This window comes from Scyliorhinus canicula, chromosome 16 (assembly GCF_902713615.1).
Source record: "Scyliorhinus canicula chromosome 16, sScyCan1.1, whole genome shotgun sequence".
NCBI classification, from domain to species: Eukaryota; Metazoa; Chordata; class Chondrichthyes; order Carcharhiniformes; family Scyliorhinidae; genus Scyliorhinus; species Scyliorhinus canicula.
Window position 1 is genome coordinate 116,080,774 of NC_052161.1, and position 18,538 is coordinate 116,099,311.

An 18,538-nucleotide genomic window follows, 5' to 3' on the forward strand; every position below is an offset into this window, starting at 1 on the left:
CGTGATTTTCTTTTCTTTGATCGCGCAGATGAACTGCCATCTTTCTTTTTTCCCACCTGTTGCTATCATTCACTGTGGTTTTCACACTGGTTGGAATTCTCTCACCTTTCCAGCACTTGGGCTCTCAAACCATTACTTATTTAACAATATCCGAGAGCATCATTAGACCCAAGTGTTTGAGGTTGCCTCAGTTTCAGAGGGTCATTTCTGTTGTATACCAAGTGTCTCTGTAATGTCTCTTGGCCTGAATGTTGACTATGAAGTGGTGGAGACGTTTGATGCTTCAGTGAATTACCACAGCTGAATCTGAACAATGCAGGGATTTAAATCATGGTTCATGGTTATGAGATCCCAAGTCATTAATTTCCTTCCATTTGCACACATTAATCAAGCAGAACAAAGGTTGGCATGGGCCGTGTGTTGATTCCACCGTAAAATTCCTATTCTTAGGGGGCCAAGGCTTCTGGAAAGACTCTCTCTGAATCTGCGGTGTTGGCTTACCTCAACTAGTCCCTGTGCCTGACTCTGTTGTACACCTGTCTGTTGTATGTTTCCTCACCAGTCTAAGCGATATGTAGGAATTTTAAGATCTCTTGTGGGTTGCATGCTGGTGTCTCTGGCAATCAAAATGTTGATTGTCATTGCCTAAACTTGGTGTAAATGCTGCAAGAAGGAATGAGATATGAATGGTATAAACACCCCTTAAAAGCCTTTAGGTAATTTCTCTCTCTCTTCCCCCACCCCACGTCATGCAGGTTGCAGTGACTCATGTACATGGTATTATATCAAACTTATTTGAAAACTGACAATTAACTCAAGATGAATATTCAGTTCTCCACTCGCTACCTGTCTTGAGCCTTTCCTCCCATCGGAATGGGCACTTCTGTTTCTGTAAATAATTTTTAAAAGTTTAGATCAATTCCAAAAATATATAATAGATAAAAGCGATGCAGTTTTGTGAGTGAAGGTGTCAGGGTGCATTTCCTTTTCTCAATTTCCAAACTTTCTGGCTGCCTTATTTCATGTTATGGTCATCGGTTTCCCAGAGGTACTGCAGTTCCAGCTCCAACAATGATTTTCCTCTGACTTTTCCAAGCTGTGTAATTTACTGGGCCCAAGTTCACAGTAACTTTAGTTGGTTAACCCTATTTTGAACAGGATTCCAAAAGAGTTTAACTGATTACTTCAGGACTCCTCATGTTGTCTCCCTCATGGTGTGGGCAACTTCATTTAGTATATTACCTAACAGGTGGGGCCTTTGGAATTTCTTGCGACTCACAGTGGATCTAATACAGATTCAATTATTGAATATGGATCCGAATTAAAACAGATAATTGTTGCTAGCACTGCTGCCTACAGTGGTGAGGACCCAGGTTCGATCCCGGCTCTGGGTCACTGTCCGTGTAGAGTTTGCACGTTATCCTCGTGTTTGCGTGGGTTTCGTCCCCACAACCCAAAAATGTGCAGGCTAGGTGGATTGGCCACGCTAAATTGCCCCTCAATTGGAAAAAATAAATTGGGTACTCAAAAAAAATTTTTAAAGGGACAATTTTGCAGGGCTATAAAGAGGAAAGTCAGAGCCAAATTGCCACCTTCTGTGTTGAATGATTGTGAACTTCTTCCAATCAAAATAGCTCAGTGGCCAGATGGTGGCACTGTTACACAGTATGGAAAAGGACACACCAAAACCTTTGGGAAGTTTCAGAAACTAGGAGCTTTGTAGATTTAATGATCAGATTATCCTTCGACTATGGGGTAGCTAAATTCATTTACAAGTCTTCTATCCCTGAAGGTAACACATCAGAAATTAGGCACTAAAAATGCCTAAAACAGGCTTTTAATTCTGGGCGTGTCTGATTACTACTCAAACTGTGGTGAACAGAAACAGGTATTTTCCAGCAGTGAAACACATCCCCGTACAGACAGGAGATATCCCACATAATGACTTAATCTGTTTTGTTTCTGTGCAGTTAATGTAGTCTGCTTGTGCTGTCCCTTTGTTGCCACTGGTAGATGCTGCAGGACAGGATTTCAATGCATTCTGAACTGGCAAACATCACACGCAGCCGGGGCTATGTAACAATTACAAGAATGAAATGCAGATGACACAAAAATTGGCCGTGTAATTGATAGTGAAGGGCATAGCTGTCAACCCCAGAATGATATCAATGGTTTGGTTGAATGGGTAGAGAAGTGAAAAGGGGAATTCAATCTGGAAAAACGTGAGGTATTGCATTCGGGGAGGGTAAACAAAGCAAGTGAATGAATACTCAATAAATGGGAGGATAGTGAATGGGGTTGAGGATGTGAGTGACCTTGAAGTGCATGTGCACAGGTCCCTGAAGGTGGCAGGACAGGTGGCCAAGAAAGCATATGGAACACTTTCCTTTATTGGGTGAGGCATTGAATACAAAAGCAGGGATGTAATGATGGAACTGTATAAAACGCCGGTTAGGCCACAGCTGGAGTTCAGTGTATGCTTCTGGTCACCATATTACAGGGCGGACATAATTACTCTGGAGAGAGTGCAGAGAAGATTTACAAGAATGTTGCCAGGGCTTGCAAAATTGCAGCTATGAGGAGAATGGATAGACTAGGGTTGTTTGCCTTGGAACAGAGGCTAAGACATGATCTAAATGAGGTGTACAAAATTGAGAGGCCTAGACAGGAAATAACTTGTTTCCCCTAACTGAGGGGTTAATTACCACTGGGCATAGATTTAAGTTGATTAGTAGGAAGATTAGAGGGGGCATGAGGAAAAGCTTTTTCTCCCAGAGAGTGGTGGGCGTCTGGAATTCACTGCCTAAGTTGGTGGTTGAGGCTGAAACACTCAATTCATTTAAAAGGTGCCTGGATCTGCGTTTGAAGTGCTGTAACATGCAACGCTGCAGACCAGGTGCTGGAAAATAGGATTAAAATAAATAAGCGGCTAGTTTCTTTTTTCTCATTTGGTGGGCACAGACATGGGCTGAATGACCTTTTTCTACACCATGACCTATCTATGGTTCAGAGGAGTTTACCACAGCAAGGCTTTTAAACCTAAATGCTGTTTCTACAGAAATCCAAGGACTATCAGACAGAGTGCTTTATTAACATTTTTCTAATCTTGGAGGACTGAGAACTTTACTGTCATTGGTCTCGGACACTGATGTTGAGAGTCTGTACACACACAGTTTATTCCTGTATACTTATTACTGGGAAGGGTTTCAATACGGAACAATACCTCTCATATTGGAGAGCTTTTATTGAAAACAATAGTGCTGCACCTGTGTTTGGTTTACATCTTTAGATTCATATCAAAGATTAGATGTGCTCTTACGTCAGTGATTTGGTGCATGTAGGTCTCAAATGGCGCAACAATTGGCTCATGCAACAGTTTGACAACTGACCTCAGATTGGTGGCATCTGCAGCAGGGTAGAGATGAAAAGCAAAACTGTAAATGTTAGATTTTTGCACAGCACGCCAACCCGCACCTTAAAGAGAAACGCAGGCCAGTTGCAGCTGGGGACCTTTCATCAGAACTGCAAAGGGAATAAATGTCAACAATAACATCAATTAAAAGAAAAATAAATTTTAATCTCATAACGGCCTTCTCTGGTGGCAAGTACTGGAAACGTTACCAGGCATGCGAAGGTGCTATTCTGGCCATAGAGATTCTGATGACTTATTTTAAACGAACCTTTAGAAATTCCCCATTGTATTATGTAACCTGATCCACGGTAGGTAAAGTCTTAAATACACGTAATGGCACTTAAAAAATTCAAACATTTTTGTCTGAATTAATAAATCAGTGTTTGCAGATATAATAGCCATAGTAAATCTGCCTCCTACCTAGTAATTGTTTCCCCCAGAATCAGGCAAATTATTCTGGCATCCCAAAGAGTAGCCAATGTCTGGGAATTTTTTTGGGGGGGGAATGAATCCCTTGCTTTCTTTTATTCGTACATTGCACGAACTGTGCAATTGATTGTTTGTAAGATCTCTAACTTGTCAATGTTTCAATCCAGTACTCATTTAGTTCATCGGCCAAACAAATGACTCATCAGTCTGCTCAGGACAGCAATGTGTTAAGAAGCCAAACAGTTCATCTTACACAACTATCTATACTGGTAAGAATCAGGATAATTGATGCAGTGGGTTATCTCTATTTACTATTACGGAGCTTTCAAAGCCAAGTGCAAAACTGATCAATTTAGTTATTCTTAAAACCGTGCAGGACCTGGATCTAGCCAAACTAATTTGGGCCCAAATTAATCTAATGCTTGGTGCTGACGATTTCTCTGAGCTAGTGTGAAAGTCTGACTTTATGTGATTAGATTGGATTGGATTTATTGTCACGTGTACAGAGGTATAGTGAAAAGTATTGATCTGCGTACAGTCCAGACAGATTGTATCGTACATGAAAAAACATAGGACATGCACAATGTAACTACACAGGCAATGGGTGAGCATACAGAGTGTTAGGGCAGCACGGTGACTCAGTGGTTAGCACTGCTGTTTCACGGCTCCAAGGACCTGGGTTCGATTTCAGCCCTGGGTCACTGCCCGTGAGGATTTTTCTTTATAAATTTAGAGTACCCAATTATTTTTTCCCAATTATGGGACAATTTAGCACATCAATCCACCTAACCTGCACATTTTTGGGTTGTGGGAATGAAACCCACGCAGACATGGGGTGAATGTGCAAACTCCACACGGACAGTGACCCAGAGCAGGGATCGAACCCGAGTCGTCAGTGCCATAGGCAACAGTGCTAACCACTGGGCCACCCTGCTGCCCCCTGCCCGTGTGGAGTTTGCACATTCTTCCCATGTCTGCATAGTTCTCACCCCCACAACCCAAAAAGATGTGCAGGGTAGGTCAATTGGCCATGCGAAATTGCCTCTTGAAGTGTGTACAGTAAATTAAAAAAAGATTGTCATGAGGTATTGCATGTAAAATCCTGTTTATTAGCGTGAAATTATATATTGTCCTCTTCATTTGTATTAGTTACTTCCTTGTTAACCTCTTCCCCCCACTCCCACACAGTGGTAAAAATGTGGTGCAATTTGCAGTCTTACAGACCAGGAAGCTCACCTGTTCAATGGAAGGTTATTGCTGTTGATTGATAGTCCAAGGAATACAAGAAGTGGTAAGATTGGTCTCTATACCTTGAGGCCACAACTTATTTTCCTGATCACCATTGAAGATCTTGCGTCTGATATGTCATGAAGGCAGCAGATGGTTTAACTAAAATGGCCTCCATTGAATTGCAGTACTAGCACTCACCACACAGGGATATAAATATGTATGGCTACGGTTGCAAAGATCCGCTGTCACATGGAGCAATGTGCCGGCACGTTCCTGTCTTCAGGAAACGATGTATAGGGAGGTACTTAAGAAAGAGAGGAGCGGAAAATACCCTTTTATTGGTCTGTGCGAACTCTGGATTGTTACTAGCCAGCTGCTCAAGATCAAGTTTGGTACCTGTTGATAAAGATCTTCCTACCCTGCCCTGTTCGAGTGATCTGTAATTGTGAATGGTAGAACTTATCATATCAAAAATTAGCTGAAGCTGGTGTTTCAGAATTAGGACTGACCAGCATGCCCCCTTCAGAGACTGCGTTATCTACCCCCACAGAGACTCTCAGACAATTAATTTCTTGAAAAAGTAAGTTCTTAACATTTTCTGGCACCAAATGTAATTACAAAAATCTATCTTATTTTGGGAAGGAGAGTAGGGAAGGAATCTGAACGGAATTCTGAACCCCTACAATGCATCAACGTGTTTTTGAAGGTTGCATGGTCAAAACTGCCCTCTGGAATTCTCCAAATGGTGCTGCTCTTGCCCTGGAGCACATCCAAGTAACCACTTTGCACACGTAAATCTAGACAATGAGATGCTGGCAATTTATGTCCCCAGCATGATATCCATAATTATGAGCTTTCTAGCAGGTGTCATTGGTGGTGATCAGGATGAACAGTGCATATTTCATTCCTTCTCTGCTTTCCAAGCCCAGCGACAACACCGAGGCCGACCGACCGGAACACTTCCACTCAAAGCAGCTTTCTACAGAAGTATGGACCAATACTTAGTCTTTCATGCTCCTTGTGACTAAGTAACACTAAGCCATGCCTTTACCTAATGAGCTAGCGAGGAAGCTCATAACAAGATCATATCAGAATATCATGAAGGCGGTAAGCAGACATCACCCATCAATCTGTAATCGTTGTCCTCCAGTGGCACCAAATTCACCAAAGCCTCGTTTTAAAACTGCCATCCTGGTGATCAAATCTCTTCATGTTCTCTGTCCTCCCAATCTCTCTAACCTCCTCCAGCCCGACAATCCTCCGAGAACTCTGCATTCCTCGAATTCTGACTTCTTTTGCAACATTCAGCTCACTTTTCCTACTACGAGTGACTCATGCTGTCATCAGTCTAGGCTCTGAAATTAACCACTTTACTCTCTTAACAAAGAACAATACAGAACAGGAACAGGCCCTTCAGCCCTCCAAGCCTGCGTCGACCATGGTACCTGCCTAAACTAAAACCGCATGCACTTATGGAGTCCGTATCCTTCCATTCCCACCCTATTCATATTTGTCTAGAGGCCCCTTAAATGTCACTATCGTACCTGCTCCATCACCTCCCCAGGCAACACGCTGCCAATATTTACCACCCTCTGTATAAAAGAAATTGCATCGCACATCTGTTCTAAACATTTCCCTACGCACTTTAAACCCATGTCCCCTAGTACTTGACTCTCCTACCCGAGGAAAGAGCATCTGACTATCCACTGTCCATGCCACTCAATCTTGTAGACCTCTATCAGGTCATCTGTCAACCTCTGTCATTCCAGTGAGAACGGACCAAGTTTATCTAACCTCTCCTCATAGCTAATGCCCTCCATACCAGGCAACATCCTAGTAAACCGCTTATTTCCCCTCCAAAGTATCCACATCCTTTTGGTAGTGTGGCGACCAGAATTGTGCACCATATTCCAAAAGAGACCTCACTAAGGTCCTGTACAGCTGCAACATGACTTGCTAATTTTTATATTCAATGCCCCAACTGATGAAGGCCAGCATGCCGTATGCCATCTTGACCACCTTATCCACATACGTTGCTACTTTCAGTGATCAGTGGACATGTATGCCCAGATCTCTCTGCCTGTCAGTACTCACAAGAGTTCTACCAGTTATTGTGTAATTCCTACATGCAATGGACCTTCCAAAGTGCATTACCTCACACCTGTCCATCTTCGACCAGCAACCAAGTTCCTAGGACCAAGACCAGGAATTCTGCCAAAGCTACTGAAATAATATTCATCAGACATTGACTTATTGGACTCGGTTTCCATTAAACCATCATTCTTATTTTTATAATGGTCTTAATAATGATAATATTTATTAGTGTCACAAGTAGGCTTACATTAACACGGCAATGAAGTTACTGTGAAAATCCCCTAGTCGCCACACTACAACACCTGTTCGGATACAGAGGGAGAATTCAGAATGTCCAATTCACCTAACAAGCACGTGTTTCGGGACTTGTGGGAGGAAACCGGAGCACCTAGAGGAAACCCACGCAGGCACTGGGAGAACATGCAGACTCTGCCCAGACAGTGACCCAAGCCGGGAATCGAACCTGGGACCCTGGTGCTGTGAAGCAACATTGACACATAAAACATACAGTGCAGAAGGAGACCATTCGGCCCATCAAGTCTGCACCGACCCACTTAAGTCCTCACTTCCACCCTATCCCTGTAACTCAATAACTCTTCCTAACCTTTTTGGTCACTAAGGGCAATTTATCATGGCCAATCCAGCTAACCTGCATGTCTTTGGACTGTGGCAGGAAACCGGAGCACCCGGAGGAAACCCACGCAGACACAGGGAGAAAGTGCACTCGGCACAGACAGTGACCCAGCGGTGAATCAAACCTGGGATCCTGGCGCTGTGAAGCCACAGTGCTCTCCACTTGTGCTACTGTGCTGTCAACAATGTTAACCACTGTGCCACTCCGCCTAAGGCACAGGTTAAAACATAATTGACAAAGATTTTGGTCACCTGTTCCAATATCATCACATCCTTGACTTGGTCAATGCCTCTACAGCAATGCAAGTTGACCACACTGTGGGAGTTGAGAATGCTGACCTGGATTTCCACAAACAGCAAAGGATCGCTACAACTTGTATTCTCACCTGTTGTACATCCTTAAAAAGAAACCTAAACATGGTTGTTTCACAGGTCAAGCTCTGAAAAATTAAGGAAATATTGTGCTCTGTTGGCCTTGTTGACAGTCACACTTGGTGAATGCCTGAGCCTCTGAAATTCAAAACCCTCTGTAATTCAAGCTTCAGTTTCTTGGCTGTTTGTGCAAAGTCTGAGTGACTGAAAGCACAGTGTACGCATTGTCTTCAGACCAATTACTGGCTTTCCGCCAAGAATCCCAGCTACACAGCATTCTTTGTACCAAAATGATTCCAGAGTGGATCCAGCTGTGGCATACAGTTCAACAGCCTTAAAGAGTCATCGTCACCCCATTAGGGAACAGGAAAACATGGTAACAGCTCAGACAGCAAATCAGCATAAGCCAGCACGATAGGAGATTCAAGCATTTCTCCTGGAATCTTTTCATTGAAACACCTTGAAATCCTGCTAAAAGTTAAAAGGATTCCATTGTTCAGAAAATGCTAGACATTGTGTGATTGAAAGACCCAGGTTGACGCTATACCAGATGCCATATTGAACAAGAAGGGAGATAATTGAAATTCAGAAATTTACAATAAACAAAACAATCCCCAGAACAATAATGATCCCATTATCCAGATATTTCTGCACAAAACTCCAAGTTGCTTCAGAAATACAGGACTTTTTTCTTTCTTTTAAATAAATGCTGAAACCATTAGCCTACCATTAAAGCAGGATAAAAACAACTGGACATGTACTTGAACAGGATTCATTTGCAGGGCTATGAGGAAAGATGCCATGAGAAAAATACACCATCTGTGGCTAACTAAGAAGTTAAGAATTGTATTAAATTGAAAGAATAAATGTACAAAAGATTAGCAGTAAGCCAGAAGGTTGGAATCATTTTAGAAACCAGAATATATCATAAACTAAAGAGGGACACGAGGCATCGAGCAAGAAATATAAAAACAGACAGAAAAAGCTTCTACAAGAATATGAAAAGAGAGTAATGAAAGTAATCACTAGTCCCTTAGCGACTGGGGATTGAATCATGGGAAACGAGGTAATGCAGAGACTTTGATCAAGTATTTGTATCTGTCTTCACAGTGGACGTCACAGGAAACATCTCAAAAATAGTAGACAAAGAAGAGGCCAAAGAGGGGAACTTAAAAACAAATTACTGACACTAGAGAGCAAGTACTATAAAAACTAATAGTTAAAGACTGAAAAATCCCCTGGACCTGATGGCCTGTATCCTGAGGTCTTAAAGAAATGGCTGCAGGTATAGTGGATGTATTGGGTTGTTCTTCCAAAATTCATTTTATTCTGTAAAGATCCAAGTGGATTGTAAAATGCCAATTCCAAAACCACTAGGGAGCCAGAAAGCAGTAAACTATAGACCCGTTTGTTTGATATCCGTTATTGGGGAAATGCTAGAATCGATTATTAAGGAGGTAGAATAGCAGATTAGAATACAATCAGGCAGTCAACAGTGTTTTGTGAAGGAAAAATTGTTTGACAAATTAGAGTTCCTGGAGGGTGTAATAAGCAGAATAGATAAAGGGGAAACAGTAGATGTAATGTATTTTTGATTTCCAAAAGCTCGTGATTCCAAATAAATCTGTTGGACTTTAACCTGGTGTTGTAAAACGTCTTACTGTGCCCACCCCAGTCCAACGCCACATCACAGGAGAGGTGCCAGAGGTCTGGAGGACAGCAAATGTGGTGCCATTATTCAAGAAGGGAAGTAGGAGTAAACCAGGAAATTACAGGCCAGTGAGCCTATTTGCAGTGGTAGGGAAACTACTGGAAAAAGGTCTGAGGGACAGAAGGTGTGGCGACGAGGGTAGTGCGGTTGATGAAGTCTACATGGACTTTAGTAAGGTTTTTGACAAGGTCCCACATGGGACAGTGATGAAGAAGGTCAGAGCCCATTGGTTCTAGGGCAATATGACAAACTGGATTCAAAACTAGCTTAGTGTCAGAAGGCAGAGGATGATGTTGAAGGTTGCTTTTGTGACTGGAAGCCTATGTCTAATGGTGTTCTGCAGGGATCGGTGCTGGGTTCCTTGTTTGTAGTATACATTAATGATCTGGGTGTGAATTTAGGAGGTATGATAAGTTTGCAGATGACACAGGAATTGGTGGTTTGGTAAATAGTGAGGAGCAAGGCCTCAAATTACAGGACAATATCGATAGGCTGGTTAGATGGGCAGAAGAGTGACAAATGGAATTTAACCATGAAAAGTGTGACATTATGCATTTTGGGAGGACTAACAAGGCAAAGGAATATACAATGAATGGTCAGACCCTAGGATGTACAGAGGGTCAAAGGGACCTTGGTGTGCATGTTCACAGATCTCTGAAGACAGCAGGGAGGTAGATAAGGTGGTTAAAGCCTATGGAATTCGTGCCTTTATTAACTGAGGCATTGAAGGCAAGATCAGGGAGGTTATGCTGGAGCTGTATAAAATGCTGGTTACACCCCAGATGGAGTACTGTGTGCAGTTCTGGTCACCACATTATAGAAAGGAAGTGATTGCACTGAAGACGGTGCAGAGGAGATTCATCAGGATGTTGCCTGGGTGGATCGTTTCAGCTATCAAGAGAGACTCCCTGGAGCAAAGGGGGTGGGGGGGGGGGGGGGGATGGCATGATTGAGGTGTATAAAATTATGAGGGACATAGATAGAGTATCATAGAATTTACAGTGCAGGAGGCCATTCGGCCCATCGAGTCTGCTCCGGTTCTTGGAAAGAGCACCCTACCCAAGGTCAATGCCTCCACCCTATCCCCATAACCCAGTAACCCCACCCAGCACTAAGGACAATTTTGGACACTAAGGGCAATTTATCATGGCCAATCCACCTAACCTGCACATCTTTGGACTGTGGGAGGAAACCGGAGCACCCGGAGTAAACCCACGCACACACGGGGAGAATGTGCAGACTCCGCACAGTGACCTGAGCCAGAATCGAACCTGGGACCCTGGAGCTGTGAAGCAATTGTGCTATCCACAATGCTACCGTGCTGCCCAAAGGTGGACAAGATAGGGTGGACAAGAGGTACATTTCCCCTTAGTGGAGGGATCAATAACTAGGGGCATAGATTTAAGGTAATAGGCAGGAGGGTGAGGAGCGGTGAGGAAAAACCTTTTCATCCAGAGGGTGCTGGGAATCTGGAACTCACTGCCTAAAAGGGTGGTAGATGTGGGAACCCTCACACTTTTAAGAAGTATTTAGATGAGCATTTGAAATGCCATTGCATAGAAGGCTACAGGCCAAGTGCTGGAAAATTGGATTAGGATAGGTTCTTGATGGTCGGCACAGATGCAATGGGCCAAAGGGCCTCTTTGCATGCTGTAAGACTCTATCAGGGATAACATCTTACCTGCATCTACCCTGTCTATCCCTTTAAATATTATGTAGGTTTCAATGAGATAACCTTGCATCCTTTGAAACTCTCCAGAATACAGGCCAGCTTCCCAATTTCTCTTCACAGGACAGACCTACCATCCCACGAACCTGTTTGTGAACCTTCATTGCAATCTATGAAAACATCCTTTCGAAAGGGACCAAATTTGCACACACTACTCCAGGTGCAGTCGAACCAAGGTTCTATATAACTGAAGCCAGTGTTTGCCATTCCTGTACTCAAGTCCCTGTGATAAAAGCTAACATACCATTAGCTTTCCTTAGTTGCTTGCTCCACCTACATTTTAGCGACTTATTGATGAGGACACCCAGTCCTTTTGTACATATACACTTTCTACTCTGTCACCATTTAAGAAATACCCCGTTTCACCTACCGAAGTGGATAACCACACATCTTTCCACATATGTACCATCTGCCATGTTAAATCTGGCAAAATTCCCTTGAAGCTGTTGTGCACCTTCCTCACAATACACATTCCAACCTAGCTTTGTGTCATCCAAACTTGGAAATATTACACTTGGTCGCCACATCCAAATCATTGACATACATTGTGAACAACTGGAACGCAAGTATTAATCCTTGCATACCCGACTAGTCACAGACTGAGAATGCAAGGATGACCAGTTTACTCATGCTCTCTGATTTCTGCCAGTTAACCAATCCTTAATCCATGGCAGTATATTATCTCAGATCCCATATGCTATAATTTTGCGGGCCAATCTCTAGTTTTCAAAAGCCTTGAAAATCCAGGCATATTATGTGCCCGTTATCAATTCTGTTAGTAACGTCCTCACAAAACTCCCCAAGAGATGTCAAGCATAATTTCCCATTCATAAATCCATGTTGACTATGCCCAATCAGATCATTATTATCCAAATGTCCATTCATCACATCCTTTAGAATAGATTCTGCCATTTTCCTCACTACTGATCTAAGACTAGTGAACTGTAGTTTCCTGTTTTCTCTCTTCCTCCTTTCTTAATAATGGGGTGACATTTTCTACCTTCTAATCTGCAGAAAGTGCTCTAGAATTTTGGAAAATGATCACCAATGGATCCACTATCTCCATAGGCTACCTCTTTCAATACTCTGAGATGTAGATGATCAAGTCCCAGGGACTTATCAACCTTCAGTCCCATTAATTTCTCCACTACAACCATGTAACTAATAATTTCCTCAATTCCCCATTTTCCCTAGTTCTTTCTGGGAGATTTCTTGCATGTTCCTCAGTGAAGACAGTCACAAAGTAAGCATTTAGGCTTCTTTCTCTATTCCCCATTATAAATTCTCCTGACTCTGCCTGTAATGGACCCACATTTGTCTTTTTATGTACCTATAGAAGCTTTTAGTTTGTTTTTATGTTTGTTGCTAGTTTACAATCATATTCTGTTCTCCCTTTATCGGTTTCCTGGTCCTCATTTGCTGTATTCTATAATTCCCCTAGTCCTCATGTTTACTACTATTTACAAACATTTGAAATAGGAGAAGTAGGCTATTTGGACCTTTAAGCCGGCTCTGCCATTTGATAAGATCATGACTGATCTGTTTGTGTTTCAAGTTCTACACCCCATCTATCCCCAATAACATTTGATTCCCTTGCTAAACCTCTTCATTAAAAACATTCAATAACCCCACCTCAACCACCTTCTGAGGCAGGGTTCCAAAGTTGCACAATTCTCAGAGAAAATAATTCTCGCCTCCGTACTAAACTTAATTTTCTGAACTCACCTACAAGAGGGAACATCCTTTCCACATCCATCTTGTGGATCATACAGAATCTTGTGTACTTCAATCAAGTCACCCCTATTTTAAACTCCAGTGTAAATGAACCCAGTCTTTCTAATGTTTCCTCATAAGACAACCCTCTGGCACTTTATAGACCTTTTCTTCTAACTTTACACAATCTTCAATTTACTTTGTTATCCACAGTTGACTGAGTTTACTTTTTGTGTTTTAGTGCCTTGAAGGGATGTATAGTTGCTGTAAACTGTGTAATAATCCTTTAAAGACCATCCATTGCCTTTCATACCATCATAATTTCCTTTGTTCAAATTAAACACCCTGGATTTAGATTGAACTACCTCATTTTCAAACATAACAAAATTCTATATCATGGTCACTCATCCCTGAAGGTTCTTTTACAACAAGATTATTAATTAACCCTTTCCCTTTACTAGATATAAAATAGCCTGTTCTAATAATAATATAATCGCTTATTGTCACGAGTAGGCTTCAATTAAGTTACTGTGAAAAGCCCCTAGTCGTCACATTCCGGCGCCTGTTCGGGGAGGCTGGTACGGTAATTGAACCCACGCTGCTGGCATTGTTCTGCATTACAAACCAGTGATTTAGCCCACTGTGCTAAACCAGCCCCTCATTGTTTCCTCAACATACTGCTCTATGAGAACATATCAAGTTTACCCAGTCTAAGGGCAGCACAGTGGCGCAAGTGGTTAGCATGGTTGCCTCACGGCGCCGAGGTCCCAGGTTCAATCCTGGCTCTGGGTCACTGTCCGTGTGGAGTTTGCACATTCTCCCAGTGTTTGCGTGGGTTTCATCCCCACAACCCAAAAGATGTGCAGGGTAGGTGGACTGGTCACACTAAATTGCCCCTTAATTGGAAAGAATGAATTGGATACTCTAAATTTATAAAATGTTTACCCAGTCTGTATGCAGATTGAAGTCACTCATGATTACTGTATTACCATGCTACATGCTTCTCCAACCACCTGATTAATACCATGCCACACACTACCACTACTGTTTGGTGGCCTAAAAACAAGGCCTACCGATGTTTGCTGCCCCTTGCTGTTTCTTCCAATCTATTCCTGCTCCTATTTCTTATGAAAAGGTTGGGGTGTCGGACTAAACTGGGTAGCTCTTTCATACAGGCATGGCAGGCCAAATTGGCTTCTTTCGGTGCTAGATATGACTCCAACCAGCGAAGAGTTTGCCCCGATTCATATTGACTTCAGTTTTGCTTAGAGTCCTTCATGCCACTCAGTTAAGTGCTGCATTGATTCAAGGGCAGTCATTCTCACCTCACCTCTGGCGTTCAGCTCTTTTGTCCATGTAGTGGTTATGTTAGTGGACCCCATGGTAATTTGACAATTTGAACTCAATGTTAAAATTTCTGAACAAGAAGCTGGTATCATTAATACCCCATATAGAACATAGAACAGTACAGCACAGAACAGGCCCTTCGGCCCTCAATGTTGTGCCGAGCCATGATCACCCTACTCAAACCCACATATCCACCCTATACCCGTAACCCAACAACCCCCCCCTTAACCTTACTTTTATTAGGACACTACGGGCAATTTAGCATGGCCAATCCACCTAACCCACACATCTTTGGACTGTGGGAGGAAACCGGAGCACCCGGAGGAAACCCACGCACACAGGGGGAGGACGTGCAGACTCCACACAGACAGTGACCCAGCCGGGAATCGAACCTGGGACCCTGGAGCTGTGAAGCATTTATGCTAACCACCATGCTACCCTGCTGCCCCTTAACTGCTGAATTGTCATAAAAACATAACTGGTTCATTAATGTCCTTTGGGAAGAAATCCTTACCCAGTCTGACCTATATGCAATTCCAGTCACACCCAATGTTGTTGGCGCCATTCAGTTGTATCAAATCAGCCTGTGGCTCTAGAGACCTAACCACCTTCTGAGGGCAACTAGGAATTCTCATTCACCCACATGAAGGATGACGTCTTTTAATAATTGGAATTCATTAGTCACAATATTGATAAGATGTTTCCATAAAATTGACACGTGTTCTGACTATTGGTTACGCGAGAATGCAGATTTCATTTTAGAAGGAACTAGTGCAGGGATACGGACGTGAGATTGCACAAATTAAGACAACTTCAGTGGCTGTTGATCTTTGGACTGATCACAAGGCTCCTGGCACTGCCTCACGGCATCAAGGACCCCGGGTTCGATCCCTGTCCCAGTCACTGTTCGTGTGGAGTTTGCATATTCTCCCAGTATCTGCGCGAGTCTCACCCCCACAACACAAAAAGATGTGCAAGGTAGGTGAATTGGCCATGCTAAATTGCCCCTTAATTGGAAAAATAATTGGGTACTCTAAATTTATATTTAAAAAAAGAGATTCCTGGCATTAATTAAAGCAAAACCATGTGATCTCAAATTCGATATGGAACGCATCAGGCTGAGAGGCAACAAGTGAAGGCAGTAAATAGGATAACCCCATTGCCAAATTTGTAAATGTATATGGGTTGGTGGAGGGCATTAAACTATCACAGCCCTAGTAAAAGAATGATGAGTTTTGCTGCCAGTATCACTTTAAGATAAGGGTAAAACAGCTAATGATTGTAATGGAATCTTTCACAGTACATCAAATAAAAAATAAATCAGGTCGAAATGTAAATATATCAGTTACAAAAACAGTGGTAAACCTTGGGCGATTTAGATGGAGAAAAAAAAGTGACAACATCCTGACATTACCAGGAACCAATAATCAGATCCTCTTACGATCCATTTGATTTCAATGTTTATCCCACAGATGTACTTCCTTCTTCATGGAAGTGTTAATATGGTTTGGTACAGTTCCACTGATACAGGCAGCCCTCCAGTATATTGCTCCAATGGCCAATCTTCATTGAGTCGAGTGTATTGAGAGGCTAGTCGACAATAATGGGCATCAATTGAGCTGCAATTAGCTAACTCAGCACAGACCACAGATCGCCCTCTGCTATCTCTTCCAAAGAGGTGTGAGTTCTGATAATGAGTGGCCGTAGGCTAAGCAGGGGCTTGCATAGTTAAGTCTTATCCAACATTTACACATTTGTACACATGCTTTTAAAATTCATTTTACGGGTTGACGGTTGTTGGGTAAACCAACATTTATTGCCCATCCTTAGTTGCCCTTAATGTGGTGCTGAGTTGCCTTCTTGAACTGCTGTAGTCCCTGAGGTGTAGGTACACTCACAGTGCTGTTAAGGAGGAAGTTCCAGTATTTTGACCCAATGACAGTGAAGGAGTACCGATATAATTACAAGTCAGGATGGTGAGTGGCTTAGAGGGGAACTTCCAGGTGGTGGTATTCCCAGGTATCTGCTGCTCTTGTCCTTAAAGATGGTAGTGGTCGTGGATTTAAAGGAACCTTGGTGAATTCCTGCAGTGCGTCATATAGATAACACACACGGCTGCCACTGTTCGTTGGTGATGGAGGGGTTGAATGTTTGTGGATGGGGTAGCAGTCAAATGGCTGCCTTCTCCTGGATGCTGATAAGCTTCGAGTGCTGTTAGAACTGCACTCATCCAGGCAAGTGGAGAGTATTCCATTACAGTCCTGGCGTGCGTCTTGTAGATGGTCGACAGGTTTTGGGGAGTCAGGGGGTGTTACTTTCCACAGGATTAAGCTTTGACCTGCTCTGGTAGCCACATTATTTATATGGCCGGTCCAGTTCAGTTTCTGGCCAATGGTAATCCCCCAAATTGCTGATTGTGGGGGCTTAGTGATGGTAATGCCATTGAATATCAAGGGATGATGGTTAGATCCTCTTGTTGGGGATTGTCGTTGCCTGGCACTTGTGTGGTATGAATGTTACTTTCCACTTGTCAGCCCAAGCCTGGATATTGTCCAGGTCTTGCTGCATTTGGAAATGAACTGCTTCGGTATTTGAGGAGTCCCGAATGGTGCTAAACATTATGCAGTTATCAGCGAACATGCACAACTTATGATAAAAAGAGGTCAGTGATGAAGCAGCTATCGATGGTTGGGCCTAGGAAACTACCCTGAGGAACTTCTGCAGCGATGTCCTGGAGCGGAGACTCTAATGACTCTAACCAGTGAAGAGTTTTCCCCGATTCCCATTGACTCCTGAGTTTTTCCTCAGGCTCCTTGATCCCACAGTCAAATGCTGCATTGATGTCAAGGGCAATCACTGTCACCACACCTCTGGCATTCAGCTCGTTGTCCATATTTGAACCACGGCTGCAATGAGATCAGGAGCAGAGTGACCCTGGTGGAACCAAAACTGAGCGTTCATGAACAGGTTATTGCTGAATAAGTGCTGCTTGATAGCACTGTTGATGATCCCTTGCATCGCTTTAGCAATGATCGAGAGTAGATTGATGCAGTGGTAATTGACCAGGTTGGATTTGTGCTGTTTCTTATGCACTGGAGGTAGCTGGACAGCTTTCCCATTGCAGGGTAGATGCCAGTATTGTAGCTGTACAGGAACAGCTTGGCTAGGGACACAGCAACCTCTGGAGCACAAGGCTTCAGTACTATTGCCGGAATATTGTTAGGGTATACCCTTTGCAGTGTCTGTTGCCTTCAGCCATTTCTTGAAATCACATGAAGTGAATCAAATTGTCTGAAAACGGACATCTGCGATACATGGGACCTCTGGAGGAGGCCGAGATCCACTCAGCACTTCTGGCTGAAGATTGGTACGAATGGTTCAGCCTTACCTTTTGCCTTGATGGAGGGTATCCTCAATGTGAAGATGAGGCCGTGTCTCCATAAGGACTGTATGGTGATCACGACTACCAGTACTGTCATGGGCAGATGCATCTGAGGCAGGCGCATCTGAGGCAGGCAGATTGGTGAGTATTAGGTGGAGTATGTTTTTCCCTCACCACCGGTCGCAGTCCCAGTGCAACAGCTATACCAATTAGGACCCGGCTTGCTCAGTCTATGGTGGTACTACCGAGCCACTCTTGGTTGTCGACACTGAAGTCCCCACCCAGAGTACATTCTGCACCCATGTCAGCCTCACTGCTTCCTCAAAATTGAGCTCAACAGGGAGGAGTACTGATTTATCAGTTGAGATGGGGATAGTACGTGGTAATCAGCAGGAGGTTTCCTTGGCCATGTTTGACCTTCTGCCCTGAGACTTCATGGGGTCCAGTCAATGTTGAGGACTCCCTAAGAAGCCCTCACCCCTGCCG